At 36.6% G+C, this 19,446-nt stretch overlaps 1 pseudogene; it reads left to right on the top strand.

Moving 5' to 3' along the window:
- The window catches only part of LOC141702422 (uncharacterized), an 83,916-nt pseudogene that overhangs the window by 33,107 nt on the left and 31,363 nt on the right, over positions 1-19,446 (top strand).

Below are 19,446 nucleotides of genomic sequence, written 5' to 3' on the forward strand. Positions count from 1 at the left end.
TGATGAAGGGATATTTGTTGGTTATTTTGCTGTAAAATCATATAGGGTCTACAATCTAAGAACCAACATTGTTATGGAATCTGTGCATGTTGTGTTTGATGATAAAAAGATTGATGGACTAACAGATGAGGGACATCATGAAGGACTCAAATTTGACAACATTGAGATATATTGTGATGATAGTGAAGATGAGAATGATGGAGAAGGCACCTCGAAAAGGATTCAAAATCTGCCTTTAGGATAATGCACAAAATGTTGCATCAGTTGAAAGTCATAATTCAGCATCCGTTGATAGAAGTAATGCAGCATTCGTTGAAAGACAAAGTGCATCATCCGTTGAAGTACATAATGAAGCATCCATTGATCATAGTCCATCAACGGATAATCAATTTACTTCATCAGTTGATGGAACTCCCAGTTCCTTTCAAAGGATCAGTAACTCATGGGGAGTTTCAACCAATCAACACTCTATCTCACATCATGACAATACTGAGGCAACCTCATCTAGAGCTAATCTACCACCTCAAAGGAAATGGACCAAGAATCATCCTTTTGAATTGATCATTGGTGATGCAACATCTAAAGTGCAGACTAGAAGGGCTACTCAAGATGAATGTCTATATAGTAGTTTTCTATCACAGGAGGAATCTAAGAGAGTAGAAGAAGCTCTATTGGATCCAGATTGGATTTTAGAAATGTAAGAGGAGCTAAACCAATTTGAGAGGAACAAGGTATGGAAGCTGGTACCCAAGCCAAAGAACAAGAGCTTTATTGACACGAAATGGGTATTCAGAAATAAGATGGATGATAATGGCATTGTCATAAGGAATAAAGCCAGATTGGTTGCCAAGGGCTATTCTCAGCAAGAGGGAATAGATTTTGATGAGACATTTGCTCCAGTTGCAAGACTTGAAGCCATCAGAATTTTTCTAGCCTATGCAGCCCATGCCAATTTCAAAGTCTATCAAATGGATGTCAAGAGTGCATTTCTGAATGGAGAATTGGAGGAAGAAGTTTATGTAAGCCAACCTCCAGGATTTGAAGATCCAAACTTTCCATACTATGTGTATTATCTGTTGAAAGCACTCTATGGACTAAAGCAAACACCTAGAGTCTGGTATGAGACTTTGTCAAAATTTCTCCTAGATAATTACTTCACAAGAGGTACTGTTGACAAAACTCTTTTCTTTAGAAATGTTAATGGCTCTACAATACTTGTTCAAATCTATGTAGATGATATTATATTTGGTTCTACAGATGATAAGCTTTGCAAAAAGTTTGCTAAGTTAATGCAAAGTAAATATGAAATGAGCATGATGGGAGAGCTAACTTATTTTCTTGGTTTACAAGTTAAACAAGTTAGTGGTGGAATTTTCATTAGTCAAACTAAATATATTTATGATCTTTTAAAGAAGTTTGACTTAATGGATTATTCATCTGCAAAAACTCCCATGACCACTGCTACCAAGCTTGAATTAAACAAGGCTGAAAAGTCTGTGGATATTACAAGTTATAGAGGCATGGTTGGCTCACTTCTATATTTAACTACTAGTAGACCTGATATAATGTTTTCTACATGTCTCTATGCTAGATTTCAAGCTGACCCTAAAGAATCTCACTTAGTGGCTATTAAAAGAATTTTCAGATATCTCAAAGGGACTCCAAATCTAGGAATTTGGTACCCAAGAGAGTCTGGTTTCGATCTAATTGGCTACTCAGATGCAGATTATGCAGGTTGCAAAATAGACAGGAAAAGTACAACTGGCACCTGTCAATTTATAGGGAATAAGCTTGTGTCATGGTTCAGCAAGAAGCAAAATTTTGTTTCTACATCAACAGCTGAAGCTGAGTACATTGCTGCTGGTAGTTGCTGTGCACAGATACTGTGGATGAGGAATCAACTATTTGACTATGGGCTAAATGTTGACAAAATTCCAATATTCTGTGACAACACAAGTGCCATTGCCATTACTGAAAATCCAGTACATCACTCAAGAACCAAGCACATTGACATCAAGTACCACTTCATAAGGGAACATGTGATGAATTGTACAGTGGAACTCCATTTTGTTCCAAGTGAAAAGCATATTGCAGACATATTTACCAAGCCACTTGATGAATCAACATTCACAAGATTAGTAAGTGAGCTAGGTATGCTTAATTATTCATAAATTCATGTCCTTATTATAATCTACTTTGAAGCCTGAAATGAATTTGTTACAAGAACAAAGTTGGCTTTAAGTAAAGTTTATTCTATCAATGGATATTCCCTATCCGTTGAAAGCCAAAATTGTTCTATCAACAGATATTCATTATCCATTGAAAGACAAATACATTTCTGGTAAGTTTATCCTTCAACGGATAAAACTGTGTTAATCTTCAACTGATAACTGTTTACCTCATCCGTTGAAGTGTCACATCAGTTGTTTTAAGTAAGTCACAACCGTTGATTCTTTTACTTAACCGTTGATACATATATATATACACAGCTGTATGTATTTGTATTAAAGGCATTTTTTAGAATTCATACAGTTTTCTTTATTCTCAAACGGCTGTAATTTACTTAAAAATATTGTTTAATCACTCTCCTTATGTTTTAATTTGAGAAAGTATAAAAGCCCTTTGAATTCTTATTTTCACTTTACGCTTTCTAGCAATTTTTTCAAAAGTTTTACTCTCTTTCTCTCCCAAAACTCTCAACTTTTCTCTGCAACCTCTACCCACTACAATGGCAGCAGTAGTAAAGATAATGTCCCAATCAGGATTTGTCTATGAGAAAAACAATTTCGTAGCTTTGGTGGAAAAGAATGAAGCCCACTCAGATTATCACAAGATGATGGACTTCATCAAAAACTGCAAACTAAGCTATGCAATGCTGGAAGCCCCAACTATTTACTGTAAGGTAATTGAGGAAATTTGGACAACTGCAGAGTTCAACCCCACTGATATGACCATCACTTTCTCTCTCAAAGGTAAAGACTATTGTATTAACTGTGATGATATACAGTCTTGTTTCAAACTACTTGAGAACAATGCCATGACACCACACACTGATAATGATGTATCTAGCATGTTAGATTTCATAGGCTATTCTTTTGATTCTGCTAGTTTAGGGAGTATTAGAAGAAAAGGCCTTAGGAAAGAATGGAGTTTTCTTGGGGATGCCTTTATCAAGGTTTTCTCTGGGAAAATTAGTAATTTTGATGCAATAACTTCATCTCTTGTTAATATGCTCTATATGCTAGTTTCTGATAGGTATTTTAATTTTAGCAACTATGTTATGCTAGAATTGGGTACCAGGTTAGGTAACAAAGCTAATAGACCTCATAACATCTACTATGCTAGATTCTTTATGTTATTGGCTAACCCTGTTGCTGAAGGTTTGGTCATAACCAATGAGAGTAATAAACTCAAGTGTTGGGCACAAGAGAAAAGGGTTCTTGTAGACCTTTTGAGAATTAACCTCAACAATCAGGTGCCATTGGTATATTTACCAATAATGAATGCACCTCAGGTAAGTGAGTTAAATACTTCTTCAACTCCTACTACTTCCAACCAGATTATTTCTTTGCCTTCAAGTGTGGCCATGGAATCTGTGTCTTTGTCCCAACAGATTCCTACCAAAGCCACCAAACCTAAAGTTTCAAGACCAAAGTCAAAGAAAGCCACCTCTGTTGTTTCTCAAAAGACAACAGTTGTAACAACTACCATAAACCCTGAGGCGAGTGAACAGGGTGTGAGTGGTGAGGGGAGGGGTAAACATCAAGAAACCCCCCAGGATAAGGTAGGAGAGGTGAGTGGTACCCCAGCTAGCCAAGCCACAGTTTCTCAAAAGACTGTGGTGGTTGAAAAGGATTCAAACTCATCCCTAGTTGCATCCTCCCAAAAGGGTGCAGTTATTGCAAATAGTCCCCAACCAGGGACACAGAACAAAAGAGGGAGGGACACTGAAGCCACACACTCACCTGTAAAAGCCTTTACAAGAAGAAAGAGGGTCAAGACCTTAGTTTCCACACAGGGTGCACACACTGCACAGATACACCCACCTGTATCTATGCCTTCTCAAATTCAGCTTGATGTGACTCCAACAAATGTGAAGTCACAGCCCCATTCTCTCAAAATTGACACACATCAATCACCAAATTCTCCATCACCATCTCTGGATGTGGACATGATATTTACATCAATTCCTGATTCTCCCTCTTTACAACTCAGGGAGGAGCCCTACTCAAATACTGGTGATCATCATCTATTAGATGATTTGTTGGATCATCAGCCAATTCTTTCAGACTTAGTTGAAGAATCTGTGTCACCTAAATTAAAATCAATCTACACAGATTCAACAATTATGTCAATTTCAATTTTTACTTCTTTTCCTTCTTCAACGGATATTCCTCATCCATTGACAAGTGGTTGTTCTTCGACGGATAAGCTTAACAGCAGTTATCCGTTGATACCATCAGTTGCTACTTCAACGGATACTCCCTATTTGTTGATAGTCTCTACACAAATAACTGAATCAATTCCAAGTGTAGAAGACATGGTTACTGTACAATCACTTCTAGGTTTGAGGGAAGGGAGTGAAAATCTGAGTGAGAGGCTGGGTTGCTCCCAGGCAAAAGGAGAGCTTGAGAGTCTAAATATGCATGCTATTTCTTCCAGCATGGCAAAAGAAAGTGAGAGGAGTGCCACCTTAGTAGGTGAAGGTGAGGGTGTGAGGAGTGTGAGCCAGGGGGAGCCCCTGATGCAAGAAAAGAGAGAAATTGAGAGAAAAGCAGGTACAAAAGGTATAAGGGTGGATCCAGCCATTGCTAATGAGTCAATGATTGTGGATGATGCTGAAAAGGAAAGACAATTTCAGCAACATTACAAAGCTGTAATTGATAACAGTTCCATGGATGCTGACACTTTTACTCATCCTGTGTCAGCCTATCAAATGTTGGCTACTCAGGGCAATGAGGAGGCAGAAAAGACTTTAAATCTAGTACATACTTCAGAATCTCTACAAAGGGATAAAGCTGCTGTCAACTTGATGCCTTATACAGCTGGTGAGCCATCTGAAGAATTTGAAGTAAATTCTAATGATGATGACTCTGTCTCATTTGATGGAAGCATGAACTTAGGGGGAGATGAAGTCCCAAGTTCTATTCCAGATTTACCTGAATGGGCATTGACAAAGGAGTCAACACCAGGACAATTCAATGTCTCCTTAGTCAAACAAATCATGTCTATCCAAAAATCCATTCAGAACACCTCCAATGCTGGTACCAAGGCTTTTCTTCAAGCCCACCTAGATTCTCTACATCTCATGAAGCTACAGCAAATCAGACAAAATCTGAGTGTGGATGAACTCAAGAAGGATATAGCTGACTTGAAGTCCTACAATTCTGAGAAGCTGGATTCAGTCATGCCCTATGGTACCATGCAGGACTTGTTACTGAGACTGAGAAGAGAATCAGATGCTGAAAAGAGGCTGGCCAAGTTGGAGGACAAAGTTCATGTCATTGAAAACTCTGCGGTCACCATTCTTCAAAATCAAGCAGTCTCAAACAAGTCTTCTCATGCAACTGGCTAAAGCACAAGGCTTGACTCCTCTCCTTGATGATAACAAAAAGGGGGAGAATAAAGTGGAAGGGGGAGGGGAGCCATCTACAAACATCCAAATATCTAAAGTGCTAGTTCTTGCCATCACTACTTCTCCAACACTTCAAATCAAAGGAAAGCTTGATGGAATTGATCGAATCCAGCTAGCAGCAGATGAGATGAAGGTGAAGGAGCAAAGAAAAAGAATTGATGAAAGGATGCAACAAGTATTTGGCTCTACAACTTCAAAATCATTATCTGTGAAACATAGCACAAAGGTTGAGCCAATCATTATGGAGCATAAGCCAGTAAGGAGGAATAAGGATGGAGAAACTTCCTTCAGGAACTTGAAACCCATGGTACTCAAGCCATCCACTAGATTCAACAGGGACTCTACAAAGAACCCTCTAAACTTTAGTCAATCAAAAGAAGTAGATTTTCCTCTTCCAAAACCTGATGAAGACAAAGTTTTGGGTGGCAGCATCATAAAGCACAAAGAGACCAATGATGTAGTGGAAAGAATGAATATGGCTATCATTTATAGAGAGGGAAAGAGTATCTGTGTAATGCAAGGACATCCCAAATTCTCTAAAGCCAAGAGGGAAGAAACCATGAGGTTAAAGGAAAAAGCTAAAAAGCTGAAGGCTGACAAAAGAGCACAAGCAAAGCTTGAAAAACAGCTAGAGTCAAGTCAGACTGAAGAAAGGAAGAAGATTGAAGACAAGAGTGAAGAAGACAAGATTGAAAACAGAAATATGGATATGGAAATATGGTTGGTGAGAGTGTGGAGGAAAGAAAGGAATGGCAGAAAGGGAACAGAAAGAAGGCCAATGCAAAAAGGAAGAGTGGAGATGACACTGAAGAAACCCAATCAAAATCTAAACCACTACCTTCCATTCCTGAACCTTTTAGTTGCTGATCCCAGTATAAATGTCCATGGTGAACCAATCATCCCTAAAGAGGAACCTATTGATTGGGACACCATCAACTTGCCTACCTTCCTAACTACCTCTCCACCACCAAAGAAACTGAAAAGAAAATCCAAATCAACACCTCCCCCAACCTCAAGCAAATTCACTCAGAAATACAAACCTAAGCCTAAGCCACAAGCCTCAAAGGATGATTATGTTCACATTTGTGACATAAAAGAGTTTACAGATATTGAACTCTATCTGGATGAGCTGGAGGAAGTTAGGGGAATAAGTGCATACAAACAGCTCCCAGAAAGGCTAGTGTTCAAAAATAAAGGAAGTGAGGAAAGGACTTGGCCTCTTCAAAGAATTCTGAATGAAGGCTATTCTCCCTTGGTTAGAGTCTACTCAGCTATCAAAAGGGATTCTGGCTTTACCAGGACTGCCAAAACTGAGATTCACAACAAGATTGCCAGCATAAGGAAAACTTGGTGGGAGTCTAATTCCTTACCTAGAACATTACTCATCCCTGAGCATGGAATTGCAGTTCATAAATAACCTCATTGGCTGATGGAGTTCAGAGACAATAAAGGAGGCAGGAGATTTTTCAGACTTGAAGACCAACTTAAAATTTCCAGTAATGAAAATCTCAAGGACATGCAATCTAAGTTGGATATCAGTGAAGAAGATGAAGCTGAATTCTACAGACAACTCCAACTCCAAGTAGAGGAAAATGACAGGAGGCTAGGGAAGAAAATAAGGGATCAAAAGAAAAGAAAATAATCTGCTCAGCCTAAGGAGCATCCTTGAAAACAATGTAATTCTTCAATTCTATCTCAGTACATACACATTTGCAGCACTTTTAAATTTCTACTTGATTTCAGTTCATATATTTGTTAAGTGTTTTGTTATCATCAAGTTAAACCCAAATTTATGCCTACAATTCTAGTAGACATAAATAGGGGGAGATTGTTAGGAATATGTGTATTAGTTTGATGGTAAGTTAAAAAAAACACTTAAGTAGAAATCTAGTGTTTGTAGCCTCAACAGATAAGACCATTATGGCTATCCGTTGATGGAGTAGCTTTACTTAGAAATAAGTTTAGTATTGTAGCACATTTCAGTTTCTGTATTTAAGTTATAATTCTTAGATGTTGTGGGAAATTATAAGTGATGTTGACTACTAGTGGATATGCAAATATGAGGGCTAATTGTAAATATTTCATGCCTTGTAATTTTGTATAAATGAAGTAGTGTCAACTGATAAATTAAAGGCCTTCAACGGATGAGAAACAAAGCTTCAACGGATGTCTCTAAAGCTTCAACGGATAACATCCATCAACGGATGAGTGCATTAATGGATAAAGCTTCAACTGCTAATGCATCAACGGATAAAGCCATCAACGGATGAAAGCTTCAATGGATGCTCAGTTCAATAGCAGTTGACAGTGACAATTTATAAGCTGACAGAGGCACATGGGTTGACAGAGAAAATTGGAATGTGGTAGCCTCTTGGAGGAATCAAGAAAATGCAGCATTTCCATTCTGGTGCAAACAAGGAAGTATTCAAAGATTTACAGATTATCCTAGATTGTATTGGATAGAGAAATGAAGAAGAAACATGTGAAGAACCTTTTCAATTGTATTTGTACTTTTGTCTTCACTTGTAAACTTGGTGATATATAAACCAAGTTGCAGATAGTAATTAGAGTGTGAATTTTCCAGAGCTGTTTAGAAAAATATAGAGAGAAAATCATCTAGTTTGTACTAGGACGCAGCTGTGATCAAATCTTTGAATCACAGATTTTCTGAAATACACATCTCTGGTGGAACAACAAATCCACCAGAAAAGTTTTTAAAGCCTTTGTGTTCTTTACATTTGTGTTTTGAATATATATCTGTCTGCACCTGCTCAAAGCAATTCACACACAGCTGTTCATCAAAACACTTAGCCTTTGAAACTGCTCAAAACTTGAAAAAGTTTTGAGATTTACATTCAACCCCCTTCTGTAAATCTCATTGTTAGTTCCTTAGGAATAACAGTAAATATAAGATGTCTTATAATTCTGCACAAATGAAATAGAGTCAAGTGATAAATGGCTACCCGACGGATGATCAGCAAAACTACCCGACGGATGATCAACAAGGCTACCTGACGGATAACAAGCATGTACCCGACGAATGATCAATTCAAATATCTGTTGACAGTGACAAGACAGTCACATGCATCGAGTGTTTGCAAAAGGAATGTGGCATCCTGTTTAACATGGTTTTTGAGAACAAAGAAGCATTACCATTTCCATGCTATTATGAAGATATTTAAAGATGCTGGAATAGAGTAGTGAAGCAACATGGAGTTAGACTTGATAGGTTTTGTTTTATTATCTTGTATTATTACTATGTAAACTTGGTGATATGGAAACTTGGTGATATATAAACCAAGTGTAGCAAGTAGAACAACTAACAAGACTAAGCAAATACATTCTCAAAGAAACATTTTGTAAGCTGAATCCTGTAGCATTTCTCTGTAAGTTTAGTTGTTCATATTTGTAAGCAGTTGTGAGCTATTCAAGCTTCACAGGGTTCTCACTCAATATATATATTTATATATATATCTGGTGGATACATTTAAATCCCCCAGAAAGTTTTAAAGACCTGAGTTTTTATTACTTTGTGTTTGATTTACTTAACTCTTTATTCCGTACTTTGCAAATCAAACAGTTAGATATAAATTGAGTTAGAACCATTTTTCATAAATCTCAAAAAGAAGCCAGAATTACATTCAACCCCCCTTCTATAATTCTTGTTGTATTGTTAGGGAATAACAATGGGTATCAAAGCAAGCTCTTGAAGTAAAAAGAGTTTAAAGATCATAACAAAACAACAAGATGAACAAGAAGGATGTTGGAGTGAAGATTCTATTTCTGGACAAAGACAATTATCACCACTGGAAGGTGAAGATGCACCTACATCTTCTTTCTCAAGATGAAGCCTATGTGGATTGCATAGAGAGAGGTCCTCATGTGCCAATGAGAGCTGTAACAGGCAATGAACCATATGTTCCCAAGCCTAGGCATGAATGGTCAGATCCTGATATTGAGAAAGTTAGGAAAGACAAGAAGACCATGAATATATTATTCAATGGAGTTGATGGTGATATATTTGATAACATCATTAACTGCAAAACAACCAAGGAGGTTTGGGGCACAATTCAGATATCTATGATGATACTGAGCAAGTAAGGGAGAATAAGATGCGGCTGCTAATTCAGCAATATGAGCACTTTCATTGTGAAGATAGTGAGTCTCTCACTGACATTTTTAGTAGATTTCAAAAACTACGAAATACTCTGAAGTTGCATGGAAGAGTCTATCAGACAAAAGACTTTAATCTCAAGTTCCTTAGATCTCTTCCAAAGGAGTGGAAACCAATGACAGTTTTACTGAGAAATTCTCAGAATTACAAGGAGTTTACCTTGGAGAGACTGTATGGAATCCTGAAAACTTATAAGCTTGAAATAGAGCAAGATGAGAGGATGGAGAAAGGAAGGAAGAAAGGAGGGTCCATAGCACTGGTTGCTGAGTTGGAAAAAGAGTAGGAGGTGAAGGTAGAAGCTATTGAGTCTACTTCAAGGGTCTGTGAAAACAAGGGTAAGGGGCCGGTAGCTGAAAATAAAGACAATTTGAGCCAAGATGACATGGATGATATTGATGAATATTTAGCTTTTCTTTCCAGAAGATTTGCCAAGCTCAAGTTCAAAAAGAACTTTGGAGCAGCCAAGCCAAATAGAATCATGGTGGATAAATCCAAATTCAAGTGTTTCAAATGTGGCTTGGCAGGGCATTTTGCCAGTGAGTGTAGAAAGTCAGATTCCAGTAAAAAGAAGTTTGAGCCTGTTGATTATAAACAGAAGTATTTTGAGTTTCTTAAGAAAAAGGAAAGGGCTTTCATTACATAAGAAAATGACTGAGCAACTGATGGTTTGGATGAAGATGAAGATGTTAGCTATGTCAATCTAGCCCTAATGGCCAAGTCCGATGAAACAGAAACAAGTTATTCAATTAATCTAGTAATCACCACTAACCTAGCACATTTATCTAAAGCTGAGTGTAATGATGCTATCAATGACATGTCTACAGAATTATATCATTTGCGTGTTACACTTAAGTCCCTCACTAAGGAAAATGCTAAAATCAAAGAAAATAATCAGTTTTTAAGTGAGAGGAATAATGTGCTAGAATCTCAGTTTATTGAATTTGAGAAATTGAGAATTGAGTTTAAGATTGCTAAGGATGAATTAACTGAGTCCTTGAAGAAAGAAGAGATTTTGAAGAAGCAACTTGAACGAGAACAAGAGGTGATTAAGGCATGGAAATTATCCAGAGATGTTCATGCTCAAATCACCAAGGTTCAAGGTATTGAGTCTTTTTGTGATGTAGGCTGGAAAAAGAGTAAGGAAAAGCTAGAATCTAATTTGGTTGAAGGATTGCTAATAGATGTAGTCTCGACGAATGATGAGAGTCATCTGTCGGATAATCAAAAGGATTATCCGTCGAGTGACATAAATCCTCATCCGTCGGCTGTGAGAAAACCTGTGAGCAAAGCCAAACTTGCCAAGTTAAATGAAAAATATGGATTAGTTTCCAAAAACTTCGCTCCAGGAGAATCAAATCAAGTGAAGAAGGAGAAGAAAGTGAATGTTGGTTATCTGTCCATCAAGCAACTGAATGACAGACTAGAAAAGATTGAGGTTAAAACAGAAACTAAAAAGAAAAACAATAGAAATGGGAAAGTAGGGATTAAAAAACATAACAACTACACACCTGATAAGTATGCTCCAAGAAAAATATGTGTTAAGTGTGGTAGTATTGATCATTTGTCTAAATTGCAAACTTGCCATGCCTACTCCTATATCTGTACCATCTTCTTTTCCCAACATGAATGCCATGCCTTCTATGCCTTTGAATGCTATGTCTGCTTAGAATATGAATGCACAATTTGCTAATATGCCATTTGCACCTAATCCTTATTATGCTGCATTTAGTATGCCTCAAATGCCATTTAACATGCCTTACTAGAATAACATGTTTGCAAACAACAAGCCTTTTCCTGTTAATCAAAATGTGCATGATAATTCTGTTTTAATGATTGGTTTCAAAGGTCCAACTCAGATGACTAAGGATGAATCAGATTTCCCCAAGTCAAATGAGATCAAACCTAAGAAACAAAAGAAGAAAGCTAACAAGGAACCCAAGGAAACTTGGGTACCAAAATCAACTTGATTTAGTTTTGATGTGTGCATGGAAACATAAAGAATCTTTGGTACTGGATAGTGGTTGTTCAAGGCACATGACTGGAGATTCTACCCTGCTCACAGAGTTTAAGGAGAGAGCTGGACCAAGTATTACTTGTGGAGATGACAGCAAGGGTTATACTGTGGGATATGGCTTGATTTCAAAAGACAATGTCATCATTATGGAGGTTTCCCTAGTGGATGGTCTTAAGCATAATTTGCTAAGTATCAACCAGCTTTGTGATAAGGGCAATTCAGTAACCTTAAATTCAGAAGCCTGTGTTGTGTCTAACAAAAGAAGCAACAAAGTGGTTCTCACTGGTGTGAGAAGAGGAAATGTGTATCTAGCTGACTTCAACTCATCAAATGCAGAATCTGTTACTTGCCTTCTCAGTAAAGCAATTCAAGATGAAAGTTGGTTGTGGCACAAGAAGCTATCCCATCTAAACTTCAAGACCATGAATGAGCTTGTCAAGAAAGAACTGGTTAGAGGCATTCCTTAAGTGGAGTTTTCTAAGGATGGACTGTGTGATGCCTGCCAAAAAGGGAAGCAGATCAAAGCATCATTCAGAAAGAAGCTTGATTTAACAATTGAAGAACCTTTACAATTGCTACACATGGATCTATTTGGACCAGTCAATGTGTTTTCCATCTCAAGGAAAAGATTTTTCCTAGTAATTGTAGATGATTTCTCAAAGTTCTCCTGTACATATTTCCTAAAGTCTAAAGATGAGGCTAGTGAAATCATCATCAATCACATAAGGCAAGTCAACAATCATCCTGATTTCAAAGTAAGAAGAATCACGAGTGACAATGGAACTGAGTTCAAGAATTCTGTGATTAGATCATTTTGTGAAGAAAATGGGATAATGCATGAGTTTTATGCAGCAAGAACTCCACAACAAAATGGAGTGGTAGAAAGGAAAAATAGATCTCTTATTGAAGCTGCAAGGACAATGCTTGAAGAATCAAAGTTACCAATATATTTCTGGGCTGAAGCTGTAAATACTGTCTGCTACACTCAGAATATTTCTTTGGTTAATCAAGCAAAGTGCATGACACCATATCAATTATTCAAGAACAAGAAACCAACTATAAATTTTCTTCATGTCTTTGGTTGCAAATGTATATCTTGAGAAATTAGACTGATCAACATGGGAAGTTTGATGCTAAAGCAAATGAAGGATTTTTTGTTGGATATGCTGTGGGAAAAGCATATAGAGTCTACAATATAAGAACCAACATTGTTATGGAATCAATACATGTTGTGTTTGATGATAAAAAGATTGAAGGACTGCAAGATGAAGATTCTCATGAGAGTCTCAAATTTGATAATGTGGAGATGGTCAGTGATGACAGTGATGATGAAAGTGATTAGGAAACAATGGCAAAGGATAATGCAGAAACATCTACTACTAATGAAGCACAAAATTCAAAATCTTTTGAGTTACAAAATACTTCATCCGTCGGGAGACAATCTGCTTTATCCTTCGGGAGACAATCAGCCTCATTCGTCGGAACATAAAGTGCACAATCCGTCGGGTCTTCAAAAGAAGCTGAAAGTAAGAATAGATCACTTATAGAAAATTCTCCTTTCTCAAATCAAAGATTCACAAACTCAGAGGGAGTCTCTAATAATCAAAACTCAGTCACACATCAAGACAACAATGAGGCCTCTTCATCTAGAGCTAATCTACCTCAACAAAGTAAATGGACAAAAGATCACCCCTTTGAGCTCATCATTGGTGATGTGTCTTCTAGAGTTCAAACAAGGAGAGCAACTCAAGAAGAATGTCTATATAGCAGCTTCCTATCTAAGGAAGAACCAAAGAAGGTAGAAGAAGCTTTGTTGAATCCTGATTGGATTTTAACTATGCAGGAGGAGCTAAACCAATTTGAATGGAATAAAGTATGTAAGCTGGTACCCAAGCCTAAAGGAAAGAATCCAATTGACACCAAATGGGTATTCAGAAACAAGATGGATGAAAATGGCATAGTGGTCAGGAACAAAGCTCGATTGGTTGCTAAGGGCTATTGTCAACAAGAAGGAATAGATTTTGATGAAACTTTTGCTCCTATTGCAAGACTTGAAGTCATCAGAATTTTCTTAGCCTATACAGCTCATACCAATTTCAAATTCTATCAAATAGATGTCAAAAGTACATTTCTGAATGGAGATTTGGAGGAGGAAGTCTATGTTAGTCAGCCTCCTGGTTTTGAAGATTCAAATTTCTCAAATCATGTATACTATCTTTTGAAAGCACTTTATGGACTGAAGCAAGCACCTAGAGCCCGGTATGACACTTTATAAAAGTTTCCTTTGGAAAATCACTTCACAAGAGGTACTGTTGATAAAAACCTTATTCTTTAGAAATGTTAATAGCAATGGTATACTTGTTCAAATTTATGTAGATGATATTAAATTTGGCTCTTGATAGGTCCATATTATTGCATATTATTAATACCTATTTTATGTCTGTTTTCGTAATTTTATTAATAAATAAATTGTTTTACTTTGTTTTGTAGAAAAATAAATAAAATCAGAATTTGAGTTGGAAAATGTGCAAAAAAAGCAAGGAGGTGGACTATTCTAGAAGCCAAAGGAATTGAAAGATAAATAGAATACTTATTGGAGAAGAAGAAGGAAATACTTTAAGAATCCTACTTGTATTCTAAGACCCAAACCCTCATATTTTCCCTATATATGGGTCTCCCCTCTTGTATTTTACACATTCAACATTCAACATTCCAACACCCAATTAGTTATTTGTTTTGTTCATCTTTTTATCATGTATAGCTAAATTTGTTCCCTAGGATGAAGATGAAGTTAATTTAATTGCTTGATATCTTCCCGTTCATATTATTTGATTCTCATGATTTTTCTTGGTGCTTAATTATTTAATTGACAAAGTGATTTTGATATATTATTGTTATCGGGTTTATTTTTCATAACTTATGCTTGCTCCATGAAGTTTTGATGGGTTATTGTTAGATAAAAAGTTTCATAGTATATGCTTGTCTCGTTAATTAAAATTTATTTGTGAAGAAAAGAGAATTGATTTTAGGGCGAGTTGATATTAATTGTGATTAATTGATGGATTAGGATTCCTAGGTTTTCCATATTATTTGATCTATTTGCTAATTAGGTTAATTCAAAATCCTCTCAAATCTTATTGTCTAGTTCGCCTGATTTAAATTATTAGGGTTTTGAAAATTCATAGTCCATGTGGATCGACCTGTATTTACTACAATTAACCGTTGTGCACTTGCAGTTATTTTACACATCAAGTTTTTGGCGCCGCTGCCGGGGACTATTGTTAATTTTCACTCCTTGATATTTAATTCTTCGGACTAGTTTTTTTTGTTTTCTCTTTGTTTTTTAGGGAATCGTGAAGCGGAGGATAGTTTGGACAAGAAGATCGCTAGGAGGCTTCACCGTCTCTTTTGGAATTTTTGAAAGCACTTTTCGGTATTCCGTATCACCTCTCTATTTTTTTTCTTCTCACTTTTATTATTGAAAACTCCAAAAAAATAATATTTGAAAATTTCAAAAATATTAGTTAGTTAATTGTTAAAAACCAATTTGTTGCATCATTCATTCTCTCACGTAGGATCACATCATCTAGATTTTCTTTTTTTATTTATTGTTTTCCATCTTATACAATTGTGGTGATTATTGGAGGAAAGAGGTATGTACAATTTAGAATAATACACGTAGTGTAGTGCATCCATAAGTGTTTATTATCTTGTTCTTTGTGTGGTGCATCATCAAATCAATCTTAAGGGCGCCACCCCATTACAAGATAAGGTGAGGGATTTCATCACCCATTCCTTGGCCCACAAATCACTAATTTCTTCATCTTGCATTCACCCACCTTAATAAAATTAAGTAGATATTGGCCCCTAGGATTTCGAGCTCAATTAGGAAGGTACCTAAAAGAGGAAGTAAATTTGGAATTATTCGAACTTTTGGTGACAAGGCAAGTGTATCACTTACCTGGCCAATTTGGATTGGTGACTAGGCTAGCGGTTCTCTAATTCAGCGCCTTGTTTACAAGGAAGTGCCCCGCTTAACTGGCCAATCGGTTTGAATAAATCTAGATTTATAGACTTTTTGGTGGTCCAAAAGTTAGGAGCTGTCTAGATTTTTTTAGGATTACCCATCGATCTAAGTTTTTTTTATTTTTCCAATTTTTCTTGTTTGTTGACTTATAGCTCTTATCCACTATGTGATTACTTGTCTTATATGCAAAGTAATTGGGTTCGAGACCATTCATCTAGATTAATAAGACACTCTAACCTTTCATCTCCTAATGTAGTAAGGCAACTCGACTTTTCTTCACCCACTAAAATTGAGTCAAAAGAAGAAGTGGAAATTCCACCTATAATCATGGCTGTCTCACTCAAAGACCGTTGTTATCCCGCTCGTTTCGCTGAACCCTCATGCATAGTCCTACCTGAAGTAACCGCGAATAATTTTGAAATTAAACATCACCACATTAGCATGTTACCTAGGTTTTCTGGGGTAGAGGGAGAGGATCCATATCTTTTCAATCGAGAATTTGAGGAAGTATGTGCTTTACAAAAACTCCAACAACTTAGCTCAGACTCCATTAGGCTTAGACTTATTAATTTTGCTTTAAAAGAAGAGGCTAAACAATTGTTGTATAGTCTACCCGTTAATTCTATTTCCACGTGGGATGGATTTGTGCTATCTTTCTTAAAAAATATTTTCCAAACCATAAGGCAAACAGACTTAGGAATGAAATAAACCAATTTCAACAAAATCGATATGAGTCTTTTTGGAAGTAATTTGATAGATTTAAAAAGCTTTTGTCTAAGTGTCCTCAACATGGTATAGAAAAATGGAGACTTTGTAAAATTCTTTATGAAGCCTTAAGACAGTCAAACCACTGCTTTGTTAGAGTCTATATGCCAAGGTAAATTTATGGATAAAACTGAGGAAGAAGCTTGGCAATATTTTGAGGAGTTAGCTGAAAAAAACAATATTGTGGGAGTCAACTAGGGAACCTAATCCGGAACCTAAAAGATCTAAGTGCTTACATGTAGTTGGTAATTCTATTGCAACCGAAGCTAAGTTAGCTACACTCACTAAACGTCTAGAGGCCTTAGAAACCAACAATGTGTCTTCTCAATTTTCTATTTGTGCAAATTGTAGTTCTCATATTCATGTAATAGACAATTGCCCTGAAAGTGAACAAGTCAATGCTATGTTTCAACCTGGAGTTAGGAATGATCCATATGCACCCACATACAATCCTGGTTGGAAGAATCACCCAAATTTCTCAAGGAACCAAGGTCAATATAATCAGTTTAATCAAAATTCTCAAACTGCTTTTCAAAAGCCCAATCCTGGTCCATACCCAACTCAAAATCCCAACACATATCCTCCTCAAAATCTTTGTCATTATCATAACTCAGTCCCCTTAAACCCTCCTGGTTTTAGTGAATCTGATAAGAAATTGAATTCCATTGAAAAAAGTATGGAGGCTTTACTTAAATCTCCACAATCTTTCATGCAAGCTATGACCCAAGATAGGCAGTTGCTAAATTCAAACACACAAGCCATATCTAAGCTAGAGGTCCAAGTTAGTCAATTGGCAAACACAATCAGTGAGAGAGAGAGAGAGAGAGAGAAATCAGTTTCCCTAGTCAACCCGAGGTTAATCCTAAATTTTATCAAAACCAAAAGTCCCATGAAAATGTGAACTTTGTCATCTCTCTAAGGTCTAGAAATCAATTCAACAATCATGCTAGTGTTAATACTCATCAGGAAGATAAGCTAACATCTGAACCAAATCCTCTACTCTTGAATCCTAGTCTTCCACAATCTTCAAATCCTGAAACTTCTGAATCTAATGAGTCATCACCATCCAAAGAACCACCTTCAAAACCCCACTCTGATGTGTCTAGTGAAAAAGTCTTTAAGCCAAAAACTCCATTTCCTCAAAGACTTATCTCAAACAAACAATCTGCTCAGTTAGATAAGATTTTAGAAGTCTTTAAGCAAGTCAAGATCAACATTCCTCTTTTAGATGTAATTCAACAAGTTTCCTCTTATGCTAAGTGTCAAAAAGATTTGTGTACTCATAAAAGAACCACTCACGTTCTTAAGAAAGCTTTCCTAACCTCTCATGTTAGTTCTATCTTGTCAAATCAAATCCCTGTGAAGTATAAGGATCCTGGTTGTCCTACCATCTCTTGTGTCATAGGTAATACCCTCATTGATAAAGCTTTACTCGATTTAGGAGCTAGTGTGAATCTTCTTCCATTATCTGTCTATCAAGCCTTGGGTTTAGATTAACTTAAAAAGACTAGTGTTACTCTTCAGTTTGCTGACCGTTCTGTCAAAACTCCAATGAGTATAGTTGAAGATGTGTTGATTAAGATTTGTGATTTTGTCTTCCCCGTCGATTTTGTTGTCCTAGAGACCGAACCAGTCAAAAATCTGAAAAATCAAATTCCCATCATTTTAGGAAGACCTTTTCTTGCCACGTCTAATGCCTTGATCAACTGTATGAATGGATTAATGAAACTTACTTTTGGAAACATGACAATTGATCTCAATATTTTCAATGTAGGAAAGCAACCCAATGAGCTTTTTGACCAACCCATAGATGTTAATATGATTGATGAGTTAGTTTATAATGAAATCATGAATGTTGATGATGTCCTTAGCTTTTTTTCAAGATTATCTTGGTCAAGATTGGGATGATACTAGTCATAAAAATGAGGTCAATGAAATGTTAGAGTCCACCATTCCTAGTTCCAACCAAGAGTTAGAACCTTTTCCTTTGCCACTTTTTGAAGCTAGTGAATCCGTTGAGGCAAGTCCACCAGAATTAGAACTCAAACCTCTTCCCGAAACTCTTAAGTATATATTTCTAGGTCCTTCTAAGTCTCTTCCAGTCATAATTGCATCTTATTTAACACCTTCTCAAGAAGAAGAACTCTTATATGTAATTAGAGAGAGTAAGGAAGCCATAGGGTGGAGCATATCCGACATCAAGGGAATCAGCCATGCCATTGTCCAACATAGGATTCACTTAGTTGATGATGCTAAACCAGTTAGAGAACCACAACGGAGGTTAAACCCGACTCTTAAGGAAGTTGTTAGAAAAGAAATCCTTAAATGTCTAGATAATGGAATCATCTATCCTATATCTAATAGTTCATGGGTCAGTCCTGTTCAAGTAGTGCCTAAAAAGTCAGGGATCACTGTCGTTGTCAATGAGGATGATGAACTAGTTCCCACTCGTGTTCAGTCTGGTTGGAGAATGTGTATTGATTATAGGAAACTTAATGCTGCCACTAGGAAATATCATTTTCATCTACCCTTCATTGATCAAATGTTAGAAAGATTAGTAGGTCACTCATATTACTATTTCCTAGATGGTTTTTCTGGCTATTTCCAAATTCTCATTGCTCCCGAGGATCAAGGAAAAAACCACTTTCACTTGTCCTTTTGGAAGTTTTGCTTATCATCACTTAGCTTTTGGTCTCACTACTGCCCCTGCCACCTTTCAAAGATGTATGATGAGCATTTTCTCTGATATGGTAGGAGACTTCCTAGAAATCTTTATAGATGACTTTTCCATTTTTGGTTCCTCTTTTCATCAGTGTCTTAATCATCTTAAC

The sequence above is a fragment of the Apium graveolens genome, unplaced genomic scaffold, assembly GCF_009905375.1.
Source record: "Apium graveolens cultivar Ventura unplaced genomic scaffold, ASM990537v1 ctg5069, whole genome shotgun sequence".
Lineage (NCBI taxonomy): Eukaryota > Viridiplantae > Streptophyta > Magnoliopsida > Apiales > Apiaceae > Apium > Apium graveolens.